Raw genomic sequence first — 22,869 nt, 5'->3', positions numbered from 1 at the left:
AGGTCACAGGTCCCAGGGAAGACCATGCAAGGACTGAAGCTCAAGTCTCCCACCTAACATTTAGGGGTGCTTTCTGCTGCGCTTCATCTCATCCAATCAGGGAGAAATGCTTCTGCTTTCAAGTGACAGGGGCCACGTGGAGGTAAGCAAATTTAAAAGCAATCGGAAAAAGTGGTCCTCAGCCCAACCATCACTACAGATATTGGCAAGCCATTTAAATGACATTAAGCAGCTCCACTCCATTTTTTAAAAAATTCATTCACTGGAGATTGATCTGAGTGCAATAATAAAAGGGGAGAGAAGTTGGTAAGGCACAGATTGAACTGGAGTTCTGTTTATCAGAAAAATTCTGACAATATCACTACCTAAATCATTCTCTTAGTCTCATTGGTGAAAGTGAAAGTCACTCAGTCATGTCCAACTCTTTGTGACCCCATGGACTATACAGTCCTTTGAATTCTCCAGGCCAGAATACTGGGGTGGGTAGCCATTCCCTTCTCCAGGGGATCTTTCCAACCGAGGGATCGAACAGAGGTCTCCTGCATTGCAGACGGATTCTTTACCAGCTGAGTCACCAAAAAGCTGGCTAAAAATTCATCATGCAAAAAACTAAGATCATAGCATCCTATCATTTCATCGCAAATAGATGGGAAAAAAATGGAAACAGTGACAGACTTTATATTCTCGGGCTGCAAAATCACTGCAGATGGTCACTGCAGCCATGAAATTAAAAGACTCTTGCTCCTTGGAAGAAAAGCTAAGACCAACCCAGACAACATATTTAAAAGCAGAGACATTACTTTGACAACAGAGGTCCTTCTAGTCAAAGCTATGGTTTTTCCAGTGAGAGTTGGACCATAAAGAAAGCTGAGTGCCCAAGATTTGATGCTTTTGAACTGTGGTGTTGGAGAAGAGTATTGAGAGTCTCTTGGACTGCAAGGAGATCAAACAAGCCAATCCTAAAGGAAATCAGTCCTGAATATTCATTGGAAGGACTGATGCTGAAGGTCCAATAATTCGGCCACCTGATGCAAAGAACTGACTCATTGGAAAAGATCCTGATGTTGGGAAAGATTGAAGGCAGGAGGAGAAGAGAATGACAGAGGATGAGATGGTTGGATGTCATCACCAACTCGATGGACATGAGTCTGAGCAAGCTCCGGGAGCTGGTGATGGACAGGTAAGCCTGGCGTGATGGACAGGTAAGCCTGACGTGCTGCAGTCCATGGGGTCACAAACAGGTGTACATTACTAAGCGACTGCACTGAACTGAAATTATTCTCTCTGCAGGCTAATGTGGAAGGGTCAAGTGGTCCTGAATTTTGAAGGCAGACAAATCCTTGTGCCCCACTGAGCAGGCTGTGTGACCTTGCGCTTAGGTCCTCTGACTCTCTACACACCCGTGTAAAACAAGGTGAGATGCCCTAAGATGAGGGGAAACGCCCACTTGACAGCGTTGGCAAAGGAGTCAGATGAGAGTCTAAAACACTTTGAAAGCAGTAAAATCAGGCTCTGAAGATGAACAGGCATGAGTTTGAAACCTGACTCCCCACTTCTTTGCTATGTGGCTGAGAAAGGCACTTCATCCCTTAAACCTCTTAACCCTCATCTCTAAATTACCATATTAGCATCCACATCATAAGAGTTGTTGTGAAGATCAAGTGCACAGATAGAGAACCTGGTAAGTTGCATGTAAAGAACTTGGTAAGTTGCCTGGTCAAAATTTGGGTGTTTGATAAATTCTAACAAATAAGTATTGTAAATTATTTACCATCATAATTCTTTACTGAGCAGAAAGGCTGCTGGCAACCTCTGAATTGATCTGCACACTCATCCATCAAATGTGCACTGAGTAACTGCTACACAGTAGATTTTGTGCAAGATTTTGCACATCGCCTTCAAAAAAAAGATTGGCACTCACATTTGAAAAAGAAAAGAAACAATATAGAATTCAGGAAGACCTAAGAAGTGTCTTATGTTCTTGAAGAACTGCCAAACAAAAAGAGTCTAGTTTCCATTTCGACATTTCCAGAGAGAAAATGAGGACCAAGTCATGAGAAATTAGAAGATAGAACATTTTCATTCATAGAAGAAAGATTTTTCTACTGATTAGACCCATCTAACAATAGGACTATCAAATCTTGAAAAATAGAGAGCTTCCTATTATTGGAAATATTATATTATTCATATAAGAAATAATTTATATTTAATACAAATAGTGAAAGTCACTCAGTCGTGTCCGACTCTTTGTGACTCCATGGACTACACAGTCCATGGAATTCTCCAGGCCAGAATACTGGAGTGGGTAGCCTTTCCCTTCTCCAGGGGATCTTCCCGACCCAGGGATCAAACCCAGGTCTCCCAAATTGCAGGCAGATTCTTTACCAGCTGAGCCACAAGGGAAGCCCAAGAATACTGGAGTGGGTAGCCTATGTAATTATGATATATTATATAATATATAAATAATATAACATAATATTTCATTGTCCTCCGTCCCCTGTTGATGGGCATATTGGGTTTCTAAACATGTCATGCCGTTTCACAGGCATCCCTGGGACTTACACGTGTCCCTCTGCCAAAAAGATCTTCCCCCAGCACGTACACCTGGTCACCTCTGAGCCAAGGTTTGAAATTCTTGGGACCTTTCCCCAAAGTTACCCTAGTTTCTGTGATTCTGTTAAGAAATTGTACGTCCTCATCTAGAGTACTTTCACAGTTTTAATGTTTGCAATCTATGCCATCCTCATTTGACTATGTATGGGGGAGTAGTAGTATGTCTCTCCGTTTTATGTCATTTTAAGTGCCGATACTCTGTGTACACGTAAGATCCTCAGTCAGTCAAAGTGTGAATGATAATCGATAAATTGCTCTACAGAGAAGAAAGAACATCAGAGAAGAATCATCTTAGATCATTTCTACACAGGATCTATGTCAGTGAGGATAGACAAGCCCTTTAACAAACAATCCAAAATCTGGAATATTAACCGCTCTTAGTTTATTTCTCTTTCACCCAGGATTATCTGTAGGTCGGGTAACCTCTCCAGATAACCCCTCTGTGTTGTGACTCAGGGATCGAGGATGCTTTCTCTTGTGTCTTCACCATCCCAAAACAAGGTCTCCGTGGTCTTCATGGCAAGAAAACAAAGATGGGAAAATCTCAAAGGTGTGTGTTTTTACTTCCACTCACATTTTTGTCCAGAACTAGCTCCGTGGCCTCGTCTAATCCTAAGGGGAACTGGGAACTATAAGTTTCCATAGACCTAAAAGGGAAGAATAAGACACAGGATTTGTTGAATTCAAAAGTATAATCTCTGCACATGGTCATTGGGAGAGAGTAGAAAATATATTTTTAGATATTAATGTTTGCTATTAATGTTTGCCATTCTTTAAAAATAATGTTTTAGCATTAAAGTATGTACTGAATTTATTCAAATTTCAGTTTATCCAGGTACTAAATATTATACAGTAATTTTTAAAAGGTTGATATAAGTTTAATATAAAAGTATTATAAAATAATATATACAGCATGTCTTCAGTTTTCTCAAAGAGTAATATATATGTACACATACATCAAAAAGGCAGAAAGGATACATACCAATGACTCAAGTCTGGTTATCTCCAGAAGGTGGTGTTACATATGTTTCCATTTTCTTCCTTGTGCTTTTCTGTCTTTCCTATTTTTTTATAAGAAAGAATTATTACTTTTGTTATTTAAAAAAAGGAATTTTTCCTCCCAGTATATCAAAATAAGGTACCTGCTGAGCCAAGAAACTATTAAATCACTCAAGGGTGGAATTATGTTTTAGGGCTTTTTGTTTCTATACTCCTGTGGACTCATGAAATCCATTGCAAAGAGAGCAGGGTTTTTGCCTTCTCCTAAAATGATCGGTCTAAAAATAATACCCTGTGGAGTTCAGACTTCACATGTGAGAAATGCCAACCCTAAATTTAAGAGGAAAAATCACCAGGTTGCAAAAAACAGTACAAGCACAGGCCAGCTGCTGGATGAGGGACCAAGGACCATCAAACCCACCCAGGAAGGCATGTCTGGAGCCCTGCAGAAAGGTCAGGATATCAGGTGTACTTTGAGAAAAGTGGAAAGAATACAGAGAAAGGCTGAGTCTATCCTCAGCCCCCCGCGGAGGTTCTTCCAAGAGAGAAGAGACTCACGGTTTATCTGCTGCAGTTCCTTCAAAAGGCAGGTGCGAAATAGCAGACTCAGAGAGGTGCTGCGGTCTGCCCAGGGTCACACAGCAAGTTAGCACATCAACCAGAACTAGACTCTCTGTTTCTTGGCTCCCAGTTTTCGATTTGCTTTGGTTTGTTTGTATGTTCCCATTACATTTTACTACTTTCAATAGCAGCCAAAAGCTAGATGACCTGGTCCTTGTTCAGACTGCCACAGTCATCTCTGAGACTTTGGACAGAAGTCCAGTCTCTCTTGCCCAGTCTGGGAATAATAATATCTGCCCTACTGACCTGAGTTTATTGAAGGTGATTTGAAATAATGGATCAGAAAGGACTTCTAAACATTGAAAGAGAGACAGACAGAAAGAAAGAAAGGAGAGAAAGAGGAAAGGAAAAAAGTCGGGAGAGGAATGAGAAAGGGAGAAACAAAGAGAGTGGGCTATTATTATTAGAAATATGCCTATTTTCTTTATTAGTTTAGTGCCAGCTGGTCAGGATGGTATGGATACCTGAAATAACAGAATTAACAGCTTTGTGACCTGAGTATGCTGGCAAGCCAAAGACGTCAAAGAATTTGACTCAAAGTAATGATATGCTGCCAAACTGAAATGCTTCCTCATTGTTTCAGACTTAAATTCTCATTACCTCTTGCCTCCTGTCACCACAAGAGTTATTTAGCAAATACAGAGCTCTCCCTCTGAGTGTGTGGTTGTCCTGCACAAGCTTCCCAGAAACTCTGGTTACCCTTCCATTTCTCAGAAAGCCCCACCCACCTTCTGTTCCATGTGAAGTACCCTGTCCTCATTAGGCACAGCAGGAGCTTGGCTAAGTTCCAATTCACTGGGCAAGGGATAGAACATCATCTTGTCAAATATTTAGGGTCATATAACCTTTTCTTCATTCTAGGCTTTTTAAAAAATCATTTATTTTTGGCTGTACCGGGTCTTCGTTATAGTGCCTGGGATTCTCGTTGCAATGGCCTCTCTCGTTGCAGAGCAAGGGCTTCAGTAGTTGCGTCACAGGGGTTGAGTTGCGCTCCGCATGTGGAATCTTCCTGGACCAGGGATTGAAACCATGCCCTGTCCTCTGCATTGGCAGGGAGATTCCTGTTCCCTGTGCCACCAGGGAAGTCCAAGGGTTGTATAAGTTTTATTTTCTGAATTCTAGTCCCAAATATTGTTCCATATACTCTTCCTATAATTTAATTTTCATATACATGCTTCATATAGTTTGTCTTATTTATGATGAAATAATCTCATGCATTTCTTTAGGAATGCAGTTTAAGTGACATTTTGGCAACATAATCACTACAGGAATGCATTAGCAGTCTCTTTTGAGCAGTGTTACAACACCATGCATAATTTACCTAAAGAATATTATTTTATCAGCCAGTGAATGTTCTTAGGTCCAGAGCCACAAACCCCACAGTTAAGAAGATTTAAAACTAAGTTTCTAACTTACAGATGTGTTGCTTTGATCCTCCAGGAAACATGATAACCTCAAATCACTAAAGAGAAGAAAATACCTGGAGAGGTTACTACTGGATCAAGATTTTCAGGCCAAATCCTCACCAGAAGCCTGATCTCCAAAGACAGGATCATCTGTAAGATGAAGGTTCAGGACCAGATAACAGGTGGCAACCCACTCCAGTACTCTTGCCTGGAAAATTCCATGGACTGAGGAGCCTGGTAGGCTATAGTCCATGGGGTCGCAAAGAGTCGGACACAACTGAGCGACTTCACTGCACTTCACTTCACTTCCTGAGAAGACTCTTTCTTCCCTGATCAGTATACAATTCTAATCTTGTTTCCCTGGAGACTTTATCTAATCTGACTCTTATATTTATCTTTTTCATTTAAAACTGTGGGCTGAATGGTGGCCCCAAAACTGATATGTCCTTGCCCTGGTGACTGCAAATGTGACTTTATTTGGGGAAAGGGTCTTTATAAATGTAACTACGTTAAGAATTTTGAGGGCTTCCGACTGGCTCAGTGGTGAAGAATCTGCCTGCCAACGCAGGAGATCCCTGGTTGATCCCACAGGTTCAGTCCAATCCCTGGTCCCGGAAGACCTCACACGCCTCGGAGCAACTAAGCTTGTGGGTCACAACTATTGGGCCCACGCTCTATAGCCCGGGATCCACAACTGCTGAAGCCCCTGGCCCTAAAGCCCGTACTCTGCAACAAGAGAAGCCACCGCGCTGAGAAGCCTGAGCGCCGCAGCAAGAGAACAGTCCCTCACTTGCAGCAACTAGAGAAAGCTCACGCAGCAGTGAGGACCCGGCACCGCCAAAAATAAATGAATGATTAAAAAGAACCTTGAGATGAGCTCGTCCTAGGCTACCCAGGCAGGGCCTAAATCCAACGACAAGCGTCCTTAGAAGAGACAGCGGGGGAGAAGACACCGAGGGGCAGAGGGAGGCCATGTGAAGATAGAAGAAGACATTAGAGGGATGCTGTCCCGAGGAAAGGAACACCTGGGACCAAAGAGGCTGGAAGAAGCAAGGAGGGACTTTTCCTTAGAGACTTTGGAGGGAGGCTGGCCTGCTGACCCCTTGATTCTGGAGTTCTGGCCTCCAGAACTGTGATGGAATATATTTGTCTTGTTTTAAACCACGCAGCCCGTGGTAACTTGTGATGGCAGCTGCAGGAACCTTAGCACAGCGTGGGACCCCAGATCTGGCCCAAAACAGGTTGAGTGGTAAAGTCTTGTACTTGAATTAGAAAAACAGAATTGGGTAGCCTCTCTCCAAAAGCTCCTGAAGTATGTCTCAAAGGTTTTTACCTCTGAATCTGGCATCCAGGATTCAGCAAGGAGTATCTAATTCCATGGTCCTGAGAATGAACATAGTCACTCTGAGTCAAAGCGCCAGACTGTGGTTCCCATCCATCTGGACACCAGGCAGAGGAAAATGTCTGCTATCTCTTTGCCTGGGGAGAAGAGATTTCTAGCATCCAGGAGACACAGAGATTCATGAAATGTACATTTCTCTCAAGTTCTTGGTGAAGGTAAAATAAAAGCCCCAGATATGGCTTTGGAATGAGCAGTCAAATAGGCAGTTATATTAGAAGGAATGTGCTTTTTCTCTGAAACAATAGAAAATAAATCCCTTAGCAAGAGCCCCAGGAAAGCTTATTACGTTCATAAAATATTTTTCTTTCCATTTTAGTGCTTGGTAAAGATGAAAAATAGAAGACAAATGGTACTTCACTGCTTGTTTTTGTGTGTGAACCCCCCAAAAAATTCTGTAAAGATTTAATTTAAAAAAATCTATAAAGTTTCTGAAGGAACTTTGTAGTCTGAAGCTCCCTGGTAAAAAGTCATAATTTGGGGGGGATACACAGAAGGCTTGCAGAATTGCTAATTAAAGAAATTGGCTAAAAAGGAATCATGCTTCCCTGAAACGGTTCTGAATCATCAAGTCTGGGGGCTGAAGAAGGGACACAAGAGATCATTTTGTCATCTCCCAAATCAAACAGTAAACCAGAAAGATCCTCATCTGTTCTTTTCCATAAGCCTTCAGAAAAGAATTCTCATTCTCCCTTGGTAGTATAGCCAGTCAGTGAGTCACTGAGTCAATATTGAGCATTTATTTAGCACCCAGTTCGATATTAATTGGAAAGAATAAAATTGTTCTTGGCATGACTTGGGTAGGCAGGAGAGATGAGACATTCTGGGAATTTGGCTTAGTAAAATTTCTCAAGCCTTAGTCCTCGCCGTTCCCAACTCTCATCGTTTTATTAGCCTCCATTCCTTCAGCCATTAAATGCAGATAAAACATTGCTTACTTCACATGGTCAATGAGAAGCTTACAAGAAAAACATGGGCTTGAAGTCAGACAGCCTTGGCCAGGATTTAGATCCTAGCTTGGTTCTTTTGTTATCAGTGTGAAGTGGTCACATCTCTGACTACCTCTCAGCCTGGTTCCGGCATCTGGAAAATGCATGATTGAAGTCCCATGAAGGGCTGCTGTGAAAATCAGAGGTACTTTATACAATATGGAGCATACACATCTGATACTTGAGTTACAGTTTTTAATGAGAATGTTGCTGCCACATCAGTAAACAAAGGATGTTTCAGCGGATTCCTTACCAGCTGAGCCACCAGAGAAGCTCAAGAATACTGGAGTGGGTAGCCTATCCCTTCTCCAGCGGATCTTCCCAACCAGGGAATCAAACTGGGGTCTTCTGCACTGCAGGTGGATTCTTTATCAACTGCTATGAGGGAAGCCCCAAACAAAGAATGTTTCAGCCATCAAGGCATTGTGGCTGCTCCAAACTGTGCACCCTGAGGGGACTCAGGATGGAGAAAAGCAGGATACTGGCTCTAGAGAGCTAAGGTACAATCAAAGAAATGATTCCAGTGAGCCCAGACTTTTTCTTCTTCTCCTACCTAGAAAAGTACTACATTCATTAGCCTGAGATATCTGGTTTTCTTTTAACTAACAGTAATCTTCTGATGCTCTGACTCCCCCGTCTTTGTTGCAAAAGCTCCTACATATGCAGGTTCCTCTTAGAAGCAGTCCCTCGGCGCTCTCTGAGATGCTGCGTCCCGGGTCTAAGTTCGCAGTTTTGTCTGTCGAGTGAAACAACTCTCAACTTTTAGGTTGTGCTCTTTTTTTCAGTTGACACAGCTGCTGTTGAAAGCACTTCATTAACTGAATTCGGAATACATTTCAGGAATGGCTGGCTCCACCCAAAGCCCCCATTGGCATCCCACGCAATTGTTGCAGTGACAGTCCCCACTTGGTTGGATAGAAAGGTGAGTTTTCTTTTCTCCCATCACTGCCCACACCCCTCCTCCTCAGTTCTCAGTCCCAGTGGACACCTTGAAGCCTCTTACTGTTGGAATCCTCCTGCCTTCCTGATGAAGCATCAGATGGGGCAGTGGTAGTCTGGCTCTGTGCAAAGGAAACTCACATATCTTTCAAAGCCAAACAGTAGGAAGATAAGTCAGCTGTATCATCAACCCTGTATCATCAAGCCTAGAAGTTCTTTCCTGCTCTCTTTCATCTGGTCTCATAGACTCAGGCCAGATCAACAGGCCCACTGCTTAAGAAGATAGCCAACCAAGGCAAAAGATGCCAGGCTCTTCCTCTCTTGCCAACATCTCTGCTTCTCTGAAGATCCTCCAGAGCCCTGTACCACTAGGAGCAGGGAGAAGGGGTGGGGTGCCAACATTCCAGTCCTTTCAAAGCAAAACTTGATTCACCTTTGGCATTGTCTTCTTAAAGATGCTGAGGGCTCCTTCCTCTTGCCCCCCATTTTTATTTATAAAGTGGGAAAATGGTGGGCGTGACAAAGACAATGGCAGGTGTGGCAGGTCCGGTTGAGCAACCTCTTATTTTTCTTCTTTTTTATAGTTAATTTACCTGTTGTATGAGCTACTTCTTACTAAGCCTGAAAAAGATGTCCAGGCCCCAAATTCTGCTAGCAACTTAGTGCTTTTCTCTCTTCGTGTTTTTCTTTGTTATCAGATTTGGATCTTAGCCACCAATGTTGTCAGCATCCTTTGATACCTGACTCATTCTTAATGCTCTCAAGAGATGTCACCTATATAGATTGGACCCAAGCTCAAGTCCTAAACATTGTGGTGATATTGATATTCTGCTTTGGAAATGGAAGAGGGATAAACATGAAGGAAAACTGATCAAAGCAGTTCCTTAGATGTTCTGACATTCCTATTTTTTACTAAAGATTCTTATATTTGATATTCCTATTTCTTATAAGATTAATATTACAAAGTAATGTTCTTTTTGTCCAGATAAATAATACATTCAGGGCTAACGTATTTGGTCCCAAGTTCACAGAGACACTTGGATTCTTCTCCATTGCCTACATCTTGGGTCAGCGTTAACAAGTTTGGGTTGGGAAGCTATTTGTGGGCAATTCTTTTTACTAGTCAGTAGACTGCCTGGTTTACCAAATTTAACTAGCTTATTTTCTCTCCTAACTTTCAAGTCCTTATCTCTTGCTCTCTGATCAAATGGCTAACAATTATTCAAACTTCTCCTTATTTGAAGGCACTTTCCTAGACCATTTCAGAAAGTTCTAGAAACCTAGATGTGTGCTACTATACAGGGAACTCTGCTCAGTGTTACATAGCAGTCTGTTTGGGAGGCAAGTTTGGGGGAGAACTGTAAGGCTGAATCCCTTTGCTGTCCACCAGAAACTATCACAACATTGTTAATCAGCTATATCCCAATATAAAATAAAAGGTTAAAAAATAGAGTTGTGCTACTATAGTACTTTGCACATAATTGAATTAAAGCCTGTTTACCTTGATTTTTAGTTACCTGCCCATGAAGCTCTCTGCTGCCACAAGAGTGGTGACTGGTTACCGGACTACATACCTGTTACCTAGCATATGCACTAGGGCTTCGAAAAATATCTGTTAGAATGGTCCTCCTGTTGAAGAGAAATTCTCATCAAGAAAAATCAAAGCCTTAGCTAAATCAAAATACACTGAGTTTCAATTCCTCTATCACTCTGTCACAGAAAGAAAATAGAGTACTTTGATGATATCGATTCTCTACAAAGGCCTGCTGTTTTTCACCCAAAACCTTGTGCTTTTATGGCTGCTTAGACATTGATTTCTGGTGAGATATTCAGTTTGTTTGTTTGTTTCCCAGCATGACATGCTGATGGATCCATATTAGGCCACACTGTCCTGGCTCTCCTTTCATGAGAATGAACTTTCAATTGCTCCTTTCGATCACTTTGACCACTTTTCCCAATCTTCATGAATCATTTACAATCATTACTAGTGGCTGTCCCAGCTGGACCTTAGGGAAACTGAACCATGCCTATTAAAACGCTTCCCACTTAAAATGTACCAAGATTTTCCCAAGCCACACTAACACTGTGATTAAATCATGGTCATCCTAACACTAGTAGAATATTTCTGCTCCACAAACTCTTATGAGACTCCCATCTGATTCAAATTCCTCCCCACCCAGTACTCCTGAGCATCACTTAAGAAGTCTCAGGTGTTTGCAGACGCATCCTCTGGGTTGCCATGAGGACCCACCACCTTCCGCCCCTCCTGCTCTGATGTGTCCTGTTGCTGCTGGTCATGAAACCATCATGAAGCTGCCCCACGTCCTCTGTGGTTCTGCTAACACCCACTAAAGAGTGGCATGAGGGACCACTCTTCCATCTAAGAGGAAAGCTAATTCAGCAGGTCCCAGGTGGCTGAGTCTGCACCGTGCCTGTGAAAATGCCCAGCTCCTGTGCAGTTCTGTCACAGCAGCCACCAAGCCTTAGAGACTCCACATTTCATGATGTTTGGGCTGAAATGACTCTTGCAGGTTTTATCCTCCATTCCTTTCCTCCTAGGGTCAGGTAAGAGTGTGGCAGTGAGGCCATGGACAGGATGAGTGGCAGACATGGGCACTATTCAGAATGACCTTGAACTTCTTTATGAACCATTTATTCCAGGCAAAATCCTTTGTTCAAACTCTGTCTTTGCTTAGAATGATGTTGGCCCTAAGAGACCTCTAGTCTGTTTTGACAGTACAAGGCTCATGGGTCCATTCAAATGGCCTTCAGACATGCCCATATAAATCTGCATCATAGAATTAGTATAGTTTGAGATCAAGCTGATGTCCTCTTCACATTAAAAAAAAAGCAGAGAACTAGCAGCTACACTTCTACGTTGTATCTTCCTAGTCTCCTATTTCTGTACATTGCCCTGCTCACAGATTACTCAGCCATCAAAAAGAATACATTTGAGTCAGTTCTGATGAGATGGATGAAACTGGAGCCGACTATACAGAGTGAAGTAAGCCAGAAAGAAAAACACCAATACAGTATACTAACACATATGTATGGAATTTAGAAAGATGGTAATGATAACCCTGTATGCGAGACAGCAAAAAGAGACACAGATGTATAGAACGGACTTTTGGACTCTGAGGGAGAGGAAGAGGGTGGGATGATTTGGGAGAATGGCACTGAAACATGTATACTATTATGTAAGAAACGAATCGCCAGTCTATGTTTGATGCAGGATACAGGATGCTTGGGGCTGGTGCACGGGGATGATCCAGAGAGATGATGTGGGGTGGGAGGTGGGAGGGGGGTTCAGGATTGGGAACTCATGTACACCCGTGGTGGATTCATGTCAATGTATGGCAAAACCAATACAGTATTGTAAAGTAAAATAAAGTAAAAATAAAAATTTAAAAAAATAAAAGTGTTCTGTTTCTGGGACCATTGTCACCTGTTTTAATCCACAGATGAGGAAACTGTGGATACCAAAGGCAGACTGTGGTCTTCCTTGTTGCCCAAGAAATAGGTGAAACAGTTTAGGTTAAATTTGCTGTTGTCCAGTTGATAAGTTGTGTCTGACTCTTTGTGACCCCATGGACTGAAGGCTTCCCTGTCCTTCACTATCTCCTAGTGATTGCTCAAACTCATGTCCATTGAGTCAATGATGCCATACAACCATCTCATCCTCTCTCATCCTCTTCTCCTCCTGCCCTCAATCTCTCCCAGCATCAGGGTCTTTTCCAATGAGTCAGCTCTTTGATTAGGTAGCCGAAGTTTTGGAGCTTTAGCTTCAGCATCAGTCTTTCCAATGAATATTCAGGGTTCATTTCCTTTAGGATTGACTGGTTGGCTCTCCTTGCAGTCTAAGGGACTCTCAAGAGTCTTCTCCAGTACCACAGTTCAAAAGCATCAACATAAGCACTATTTTGGACACATTAAGGAAGAAGGAAAAACTAGGCCTGACCACTGCCTTTCATAAAATTGATTACTGACATAAGGGAGCAAAGAGAAAACACTGAGTTATTGCTGCATTGTATCTTTATATGGAATACAAGGCCACTTCCATGTGATAAAATCAGAGTGGACACACCATCACAGGCATGGAGAATAGTGAATGACAAATCTGCATACTTTGCGCTTCAGTATTTGTGTGTATGAGCTAAACATCTGAAAAAGATCTTGAAAGCTATCTAATACTGGAGAAAACTAGAAAATGGAGTATGAAACTTTCTAAGCTCTAAGAGTTTGTGAGTTTTACTAACAAATGCTGTAGGCTAAGAAACGTCCTTTCATATTTTCCCTTTTGAATCTGTACTTACAAGACTGTTAGCAATTTTTTCCATATAATAAGATGTCAGATTCCTAAGAGCGCTTGACAACATCCATCTCCAAGGACTGTTCCTCATTGACCATGGTTGCAACTGAATCAAATTAAATTTGGGAGAAAAATATACCTTTTTATCATCTGTGAGCAAATATCTACCTAATGACAGAGCCCATGTAACATTTACACATAGATCTAAAGCACTAGCATCTTGGGAGAAATGATAGAAAATGAAGAAGGTCATTTTGGTTCATTACATCAGATTCTTGCAAAGCTTCAGAGACTTTTGAGCTAATTCTACATTTTTTTACATTTACCATTTCACTGCCTAGCTGCATTCTGTATAGCCATATGTCTTTACTTTAAGACCCATTTAAAAATTGCAAAACATCTTCTTATGAAGCATTACATTTTATACAGAAATATAAAGCAATCGAATAGCTTGTAGAAAGGCATTATATTTCAAGAAATACTCCTATAGTGCTGGCTTAAGAGTGCTTCAAAACTCAACTTATGGTGGTCATTTTGTGTAGGAATTTTGAGTCCCAATATTCTTTCTTCTGCCCTCACCTTCCACCCTTTGATAATATAATCACTGATACTATTGTTTTGACAAACAGGTAATACAAGTCACTTTCTTACTGGAGTCAAATAAGATATATGCACATGATCATTTTTGGAAGAGGGAAAACGTTGCAGGTTTATGCTGCTTGGTCTAGGACTGGAAGGAGTAGCCATCTATCCAGTGTCCTGTGAGCATTTCTCTGGGGCAATCTTATCTTCTGGGACTATGATTACCTATCATATAGTCAGGACTTGGTAACTGACATGTGCTTGTGGCTGGTTAGCAGGGGCAACAGTAATAACAAGGAGGACTTCATGGGAGGTGGGCTAGGCGCCATGCATGCATGCATGCTAAGCTGCTTCAGTCATGTCTGACTCTTTGTGACCCTATGGATCTTAGCCCACAGGCCCTTCTGTTCAAGAGATTCTCCAGGCAAGAACACTGGAGTGGGTTGCCATTCCCTTCTTCAGGGGATCTTCCCAGCCCAGGGATCCCACCTGAGTCTCTTATGATTCCTGCATTGGCAGGCGTGTCCTTTACCACTATCACCACCTGGCAAGCCTGGGCTAGGCACCAATATGGCATCAAAACCAACACGTATGCAACCTGGAAATAAAAGAAGAGTGCTCAGTGTCTTCCATTCTTAGGCAGGAAGATGCTGAACACCTGCCAGCCAACTTTCCCATCTAGGTCCATTGGCTGACACTGAGAACTTCACTTCTACCCCAGCTCCAGAAGCACTGGAGAGAGTACATCTGATCTGGCCTTTCTCTTTACTTGTTACCCACAGGAGGCCATGAGATTAGAAAGAGCATCATATGTTTTAGACCATAGCTACCCAGATGGCAATAGTACCCTCCTAACTCATCTTCTGCTATATTTGTCTCCCTACAGTCTGTTCTCAAGATCCAGAAAGATGTTTTTAAATATTAAGGTATTAAATCTCAACTCTGTTCAAAATCAGTGATCAGTGCAAAGAAATAGAGGAAAACAATAGATTGGGAAAGACTAGAGATCTCTTCAAGAAAATTAGAGATACCAAGGGAACATTTCATGCAAAGATGGGCTCAATCTAAAGGACAGAAATGGTAGAGACCTAACAGAAGCAGAAGATATTAAGAACAGGTGGCAAGAATACACAGAAGAACTGTACAAAAAGGATCTTCATGACCCGGATAATCACGATGGTGTGATCACTCACCTAGAGCCAGATATCCTGGAATGCGAAGTCAAGTGGGCCTTAGGAAGCATCATTACAAACAAAGCCTAGTGGAGGTGATGGAATTCCAGTTGAGCTATTTCAAATCCTAAAAGATCATGGTCTCAAAGTGCTGCACTCAATATGCAAGCAAATCTGGAAAATCCAGCAGTGGCTACAGGACAGAAAAAGGTCAGTTTTCATTCCAATCCCAAAGAAAGGCAATGCCAAAGAATGCTCAAACTACCGCACAATTGCACTCACCTCACATGCTAGTAAAGTAATGCTCAAAATTCTCCAAGCCAGGCTTCAACAGCACGTGAACCATGAAATTCCAGATGTTCAAGCTAGTTTTAGAAAAGGCAGAGGAACCAGAGATCAAATTGCCAACATCCTTTGGATCATCAAAAAACAAGAGAGTTCCAGGAAAATATCTATGTCTGGTTTATTGACTATGCCAAAGCCTTTGACTGTGTGGATCACCACAAACTGTGGACAATTCTGAAAGAGATGGAAATACCAGACCACCTGATCTGCCTCTTGAGAAATCTGTATGCAGGTCAGGAAGCAACAGTTAGAACTGGACATGGAAAAACAGACTGCTTCCAAATCGGGAAAGGAGTACATCAAGGCTATATATTGTCACCCTGCTTATTTAACTTATATGCAGAGTACATCATGAGAAATGCTGGGCTGGATGAAGTACAAGCTGGAATCAAGATGGCTTGGAGAAATGTCAATAACCTCAGATATATGCAGATGACACCACCCTTATGGCAGAAAGTGAAGAAGAACTAAAGAGCCTCTTGATGAAAGTGAAAGACAAGAGTGAAAATGTTGGCTTGAAGCTTAACATTCACAAAACGAAGATCATGGCATCTGGTCCCATCAGTTCATGGCAAGTAGATGGGGAAACAGTAGAAACAGTGACAGACTTTATTTTTCTGGGCTCCAAAATCACTGCAGATAGTGGCTGTAGCCATGAAATTAAGACACTTACTCCTTGGAAGAAAAGTTATGACCAACCTAGACAGCATATTAAAAAGCAGAGACATTACTTTGCCAACAAAGGTCCATCTAGTCAAAGCTATGGTTTTTCCAGTGGTCATGTATGGATGTGAGAGTTGGACTGTGAAGAAGTCAGAGCGCCGAAGAATTGATGCTTTTGAACTGTGGTGTTGGAGAAGACTCTTGAGAGTCCTTTGGACGGCAAGGAGATCCAACCAGTCCATCCTAAAGGAAATCAGCCCTGAATATTCATTGGAAGGACTGATGTTGAGGCTGAAACTCCAATACTTTCGCCACCTGATGAGAAGAATTGACTCATCTGAAAAGACCCTGAGGCTGGGAAAGACTGAAGATGGGAGAAGAAGGGGACGACAGAGGATAAGATGGTTGGATGGCATCACCAACTCAATGGACATGAGTTTGAGTGAACTCCAGGAGTTGGTGATGGACAGGGAGGCCTGGCATGCTGCAGTCCATGGGGTCACAAAGAGTCAGACATGACTGAGCGACTGAACTAAACTGAACTGAATGACATGTGCTCATTGGTAAAGAATCTGCCTGCAGTGCAGCAGACCCCAGTTTGATTCCTGGTCGGGAAGATCTTCTGCAGAAGGGATAGGCCACCCAATCCAGTATTCTTGGGTTTCCCTTGTGGCTCTTCTGGTAAAGAATCTACCCACAATGTGGGAGACCTGGGTTTCATCACAAGGTTGGGAAGATCCCCTGAAGAAGGGAAAAGCTACCCATTCCAGTATTCTGGCCTGGAGAATTCCATGGACTGTATTGTCCATGGGGTCGCAAAGAGTTGGATATGACTGAGTGACTTTCACTTCACTTTCATGACATGTGGAATGTTGGTTTCCTGGCCAGGGATTGAAACCACACCCCTGCTTTGGAAGTGCAGAGTCTTCACTGCTGAACCACCAGGGAAGTCCCTAGAGTTCCTCCTAATTTCTTGTAGCAGCCTCTACAAGCCTTCCATGATCTGGGCCTCTGTTATTTCCCTGGTTTTGTTTGCTCTCTCTTTTCCAGCTACCATAACATCCTTGTTCTTTTTTAAATATTATATACCTGGGATTTCCCTTGTGGTCCAGTGGTTAAGACTTTGCCTTCCAATGTAGGAAATACACATTGAATCCCTGGCCGGAGAGCTAAGATTCCACATGCCATGGGGTCACAAAGGTTTGGAGACGAGTGAACAACTAAGCACTTATTATCTTTATTGTTCATTTTGTTCCCATCTTCTTGGAATATAAGCTCCTAAAGTAAAATAATTTTAGAGTAATTTATTCACTGATGTATCCTAAGCACTTGAAATTGCACCTGGCACACTTGCCGAATCTGAGAATGAACTCACGGATGCATGAATGAAAGTAAATAGGAATTTTTGGATAATGGGAATATCAATGAGGCAGGAAGCAGCCTGGGGAGAGAAGTGTCCAGTGAGAAATGCCTGGAAGTAGAGAAGTCGAAAGATTTTTTTAAAAAGCCGGGGGCACATAAAATTAAATGTCCTATTGACAGCATCAGTGAACTACAGCCCTCTCTTTGGTGGATTAAAAAAAAAAAAAAAGATTGAGTCTTGAGAGTCCCTTGGACTGCAAAGATATCAAACCAGTCAATCCTAAAGGAAATCAACCCTGAATATTCATTGGAAGGACTGATGCTGAAGCTGGAGCTCCAATAATTTGGCCACATGATGCAAAGAGCCGACTCCTTGGAAAAGACCCTGATGCTGGGAAAGACTGAAGGCAAAAGGAGAAGAGGGCAACAGAGGATGAGGTGGTTAGATAGGATCACCGACTCAATGGACGTGAATTTGAGCAAACACCTGGAGATAGTGGAGGACAGAGGAGGCTGTCGTGCTACAGTCCATGGGGTCACAAAGAGTCAGACACAACTTAGCAACTGAACAACAACAGCAAATAGTAACTGGAGCAGCCTTCAGCTTTCAAAGTCCACCAATGAAACAGTGTGGCCAGATACACACCTGGGAGATCCAAGTCAGCACAGGCAGAGAGTAACAGGACAAACACAGAAAGGAAAACTCTAGTTCAGAGGCCAGGAGTCTTCCAGGAACAAAACCTCAGAGGCAGGAGTGATTGGGCCGATTACAGACCTCTAGAAATCAGCTGAAATTGGTGGGCCTGGAGGGAAGCAGAGGAACTGCCCACAGGGTGTGAGGTAGGGGCTGGAGATAACTGATGGCAGTTATCCTGGGTGTGGGCGGGAAAGTCCAGGGCCTTTGTATGTTAATACTGTTATATTGTAGTTCTCAACTGGGATAGAATGCATAGAATGTTTAGAAAAGTACAGAATGGCACGGGATTGCCCCAGTAATCTAGAACTGGGTCTACCGGTGGGCCTTCTGTCCCACATCAGGAATCTGGGAGTCCTTCCCACCCCTCTCTCTCCTTCCCCCCACATCTACTACTTAGGGGACGAAAGAGCGGAAGCAGCCAAATAAGAAGCTTTGGACCCAGTTTATAGAGCTTCCCAGGTAGCTCAGTGGGTAAAGAATCTGCCTGGGAACACAGAAGATGCAGGAGATTCGGGTCCGATCCCTGGGTTGGGAAGATCCCCTGGAGGAGGGTACGGCAACCCACTCCAGTATCATTGTCTGGAGAATTCCATGGACAGAGGAGTCTGGTGGGCTGCAGTCCATGGGGTCACAAAGGGTCAGACACGGCTGAAGGGACTGAGCATGCACGCACAACACTATGGGCTTGAGTCTCAGCTACTCCACGCTGCCGCTGTAAATCCACGGACAATTCATTTCACTCTCCTGAAACTCTTCTTCCACATCTGTAAGTGGGGATTATACGAGTGGCTATTTTACTGGATTGTTCTAGGGATGACAAGTTAGCATCGGGAAGGCACTCTAAGCCAGGGCACAGGTAATTCCTTAATAAATAAGAGCTAGTCATCTCAACAGTGATAAAATCCTGCTAGCCATGCCTTTTTCAGATATTTATTCATTCATTTATTTGGCTGTGCCTGGTCTTAGTTGCGGCATGGGGGATCTAGTTCCCTGACCAGGGATCAGGCTAAGGCCCTCTGCACTGGGAACTTGGAGTTTTAGCCGCTGGACCACCAGGGAAGTCTCCAAACATGCTTCTCAATAACCCTCTTTTCCAGCTTTATCAAGGTGTACTTGACAAATAAAAATTATATGTGTTAGCACATTCACATGCTTTTATACTTTATAAAATGATCACAATCAAGTGAACTAACACATATATCACCTCACATAGTTTTAGGATGAGTAAGTTCTGGGACTCCAATGCACAGCATGTTAATATATCCTAGTATCATAGCTAATAATACTGTGTTGTATACTTGCAATTTGCTAAAAGAGTAGATCTTTAAGTATTCTCACTATACACATAAAAAATGATCTCCAGGGGATCTTCCCAACCCAGAGATCGAACCCAGGTGTCCTGCATTGCAGGCAGATTCTTTACCATCTGAGCCACCAGGGAAGCCCATGATAACTGGAGTGGGTAGCCTATTCCGTCTCCAGGGGATCTTCCCGACCCAGGGACTGAACCGGGGACTCCCGCATTGCAGGTGGATTCTTCACTAGCTGAGCTACCAGGGAAGCCCATACACATAAAAAAGGTAATTTAATTGTTTTACAGCATGTGTCCCCTCCACTCCATCCAGACCATCTTAGTTCCCTTCTTCTCATTCTGTGGCAATTCACCCTTCAGAACAACTCTGTATCATTTTTCTGTAGAACATGCCCCCAGCCAAATTAAAAACAACCAAGGATTCCATGTTGCCTGAAAAGGCCACAAAGCTTTTACAATTTCATGGCCCAGCACTACCAGTTTTCTCTCCTACCACAGCCTGTCTTCTAAAGATACTGACTTTTTTCCATGTATCTGTTTTCTGGGCCAGCCATGCCCTCTGCCCCCACTTCCCTCACTCGCTAAGGCAGTCATCAATGAAGGCATGTTCCCAGGAAGGCATGCTGAAATCTTACTGAGAACTCACTGGCAAAAGCCTCAATTCTAAGAACTGTTTCTGCTTCATTCTGACATAAAAGAGGAGAAAAGGCTGGAAGCAAACGCACATTCAGTAAATTGCTTTTAACTTGTGATTTCCAGTTTCTAAGAGCTGTTTCCTACCTAGCGCAGGGCAGCCCTGCCCAACCTCTGTCTTACCTCCCCGTCTCACCTTTCCCTGCCAGCCTGCAGCTCCGGAGATGTCCCTCCACGGCTTAGCAACTGCACAGCTGCCTCTGATTCTGAGAGGAGGGGCTAGGCAGGAGCCAGGAAAGCAGCTGAACAAAATGAGTCAGGACAATAAGAAAAATGCCGATATTATGATTGTTGGTGCACATACGTGTCTTTCCTACTCTCACCTCTTTGCCACCTGTCCAGGTAATGCGTGCATCACAGGAGAGCACACGCAGAGCACACGCACACAAGTCAGACCCTGCCATTCCATGACCCACTGTGTACTGGTTGCTGTTGTCTACTGTCTCTCCCTAATCTCCCTCTCACTAAAATGGAAATTCCCCGGGACTTGCTCTTTTGTTCTCTATTATATATCGATCCTTGGGTCAGGAAGATCCCCTGGAGGAGGGCATGGATACCCATTCCAGTATTCTTGCCTGGAGAATCCTGTGGACGGAGGAGCCCGGCGGACTACTGTTCACGGAGTTGCAGAGTCCAATATGACTGAAGCGACTTAGCACTTACCCACGTTGTACACCCTTGCACAGTATAGTAGTAACACATGGTAGATTCTGGACAAATATCAATAGATGGATGGATGACTGAATGGTGAAAACAGCTCATTAACATCTAATAGAACTTTCCTACTCCTTAATTGCACTAGCTTAAGTCAGGACTTAAATCTTTTAATGAATGCGTGATGAATGAATGGATGGATGGTGGAAGACCTCACGAAACAAAATCAGTAGAAGTTTTGCTACTTCCTAACTTCACAGTCTTAAGTCAGGACTTAAGCCTCTCTGGATCTCAGTATTCTCATCTGTGAAAACCTCACAAAAGCATCTTAAAAGACAAAAATTTAACAAAGAAAGAATTAAATCTCTTCATACCTCCATGCCCCGTTCTACACCATCATCTCTCTGGAGACTTGAGTTGTTCCTCTAGACAGCATCCGACGGGCCTTCAGTTTCCATCTCTACTTCCTGTGTATCATTATCACGAATGATCACTGTGGTCCAAGAGTGTGCTGCGAAGAAGAACAGAATTTAAAGATTGTGGGGCAGCCACCTGGTAGACCAATGAGGGCCAGCAGAGAACACGAGAAACACATCAAGAAGGCATTAGGGGCACTTTCTGATAAAATCTGGCACCCCACTCCAGTACTCTCGCCTGGAAAATCCCATGGACAGAGGAGCCTGGTAGGCTGCAGTCCATGGGGTCGCGAAGAGTCGGACACGACTGAGCGACCTCACTTTCACTTTCACTTCTGATAAAATCAAGAAATTCACAGGAAGAAAGGAAAACAAAGAGATAAAAATAAAGTGGTAAATACAGCCAAACGTCCACACGTCTAAGGTTAACAAACCATGCAGGATACCAGAGGAGTCTCAGGACTCAGCACAGTGAAGCAGCGGGATCTCGAGTCGGCCATTTGCATCCCAGTTGAAGGGGAACAGCGCCACCCAGTGTTCTGAAGCCCGAACCCACTCAGGTTTTCAACATTTCTCACGGCTAGAAGTATTTGAGAATCTCTCAGCTAAAACATATTTGGGGGTGAAGTATAAACAGTTGATTCATCGCCAAGTGCAAATGATGCCAACATTCATTTAATCCGTTTTATGCTTTGAGAGAGGGAGGATGGATTGGGAAATGAAAAAGAAGATAAGAGGGGCTTGAAAGTGAAAAGTGAAGTCTCTCAGCCGTGTCCGACTCTTGGCGACCCCATGGACTGTTTGCCCACCAGGCTCCTCCGTCCATGGGACTTTCCAGGCAAGAGTGCTGGAGTGGGGTGCCATTGCCTTCTCCAGGGAGTGGGGCTTGAGGGTTCCAGTTAATACGGCCCTGCAGAGATGGCAGAGAGGGCAGTAAACACAGACAGCGGGGCTCAGAGGCTTCTAGTTTTGCAGAGGTCTTCCATTCAGCTGGGGGAGGATAAACAGGAAGCTTGTATTAACCTACCCATTGTGCTCAGGTGTAGGGAGCACGGGCAAAACTGTGTAGCAATCCTCAGTGCTCAGTCGTCAGTGGTGTTGGACTCTGTGACCCCATGGACTGTAGCCCACCAGGCTCCTCTGTCCACGGGATTTTCCACCCAAGAATACAGGAGTGGATTGCCATTCCCTTGTCCAGGGGATCTTCCCAACCCAGGGAGGGAGCCCATATCTCCTGCACTAGCAGGCAGACTCTTTAACACTTAGCCACCCGGCAAGCTCAACAATCCCCACAATAGAAGCAAATGTGAAGGTCGTGGGAACAGAGAAGGGAGCAATTAACTAGACACCAGAAAAAGATGCCAGGTAGCCAGAGTCCTCATCCCAGCTTGACCATTTCTTCGCTGTGGGTCCAAGACAAGTTACCTTAAATCTGAGTCTCAGTTTCCTCTGTGAAAACAGGGACGGTGATAATAACCATAGCACACTGCAAGGATTAAACAGCTTGAGGTATCCGAGAAAGCCTAATGTGGTGCCTAATGCCTATAAACATTTCCTACTTGTGATTTCCTATTACAGAAGAAACTGCAGACAGGGTTTCATTGGAAAAGCAACCTCCACAAAAAGAGAAAGACAAATGCCATCTGATATCACTTATATGTGGAATCTAAAGTATGACACACAAGGCCTTAGCTATGA

At 43.3% G+C, this 22,869-nt stretch overlaps 1 long non-coding RNA gene across 1 annotated transcript; it reads right to left on the bottom strand.

The window, feature by feature from the left end:
* Positions 1–2,973: 2,973 nt before the first annotated feature.
* LOC105608701 (uncharacterized) lies at positions 2,974–21,684 on the bottom strand. The gene is made up of 6 exons (XR_003590279.3): positions 21,618–21,684; positions 21,130–21,266; positions 13,280–13,381; positions 6,973–10,595; positions 3,596–3,674; positions 2,974–3,260 (listed from the first exon to the last, which is right to left on the bottom strand). It is a non-coding gene; the product is annotated as an uncharacterized LOC105608701 (long non-coding RNA).
* Between the last annotated feature and the right edge of the window lie 1,185 nt (positions 21,685–22,869).

This window comes from Ovis aries, chromosome 9 (assembly GCF_016772045.2).
Source record: "Ovis aries strain OAR_USU_Benz2616 breed Rambouillet chromosome 9, ARS-UI_Ramb_v3.0, whole genome shotgun sequence".
Classification (NCBI taxonomy): domain Eukaryota; kingdom Metazoa; phylum Chordata; class Mammalia; order Artiodactyla; family Bovidae; genus Ovis; species Ovis aries.
The sequence above is the reverse complement of the archived record's forward strand: the minus strand, read 5'-3'. Positions and strand labels throughout refer to the sequence as shown.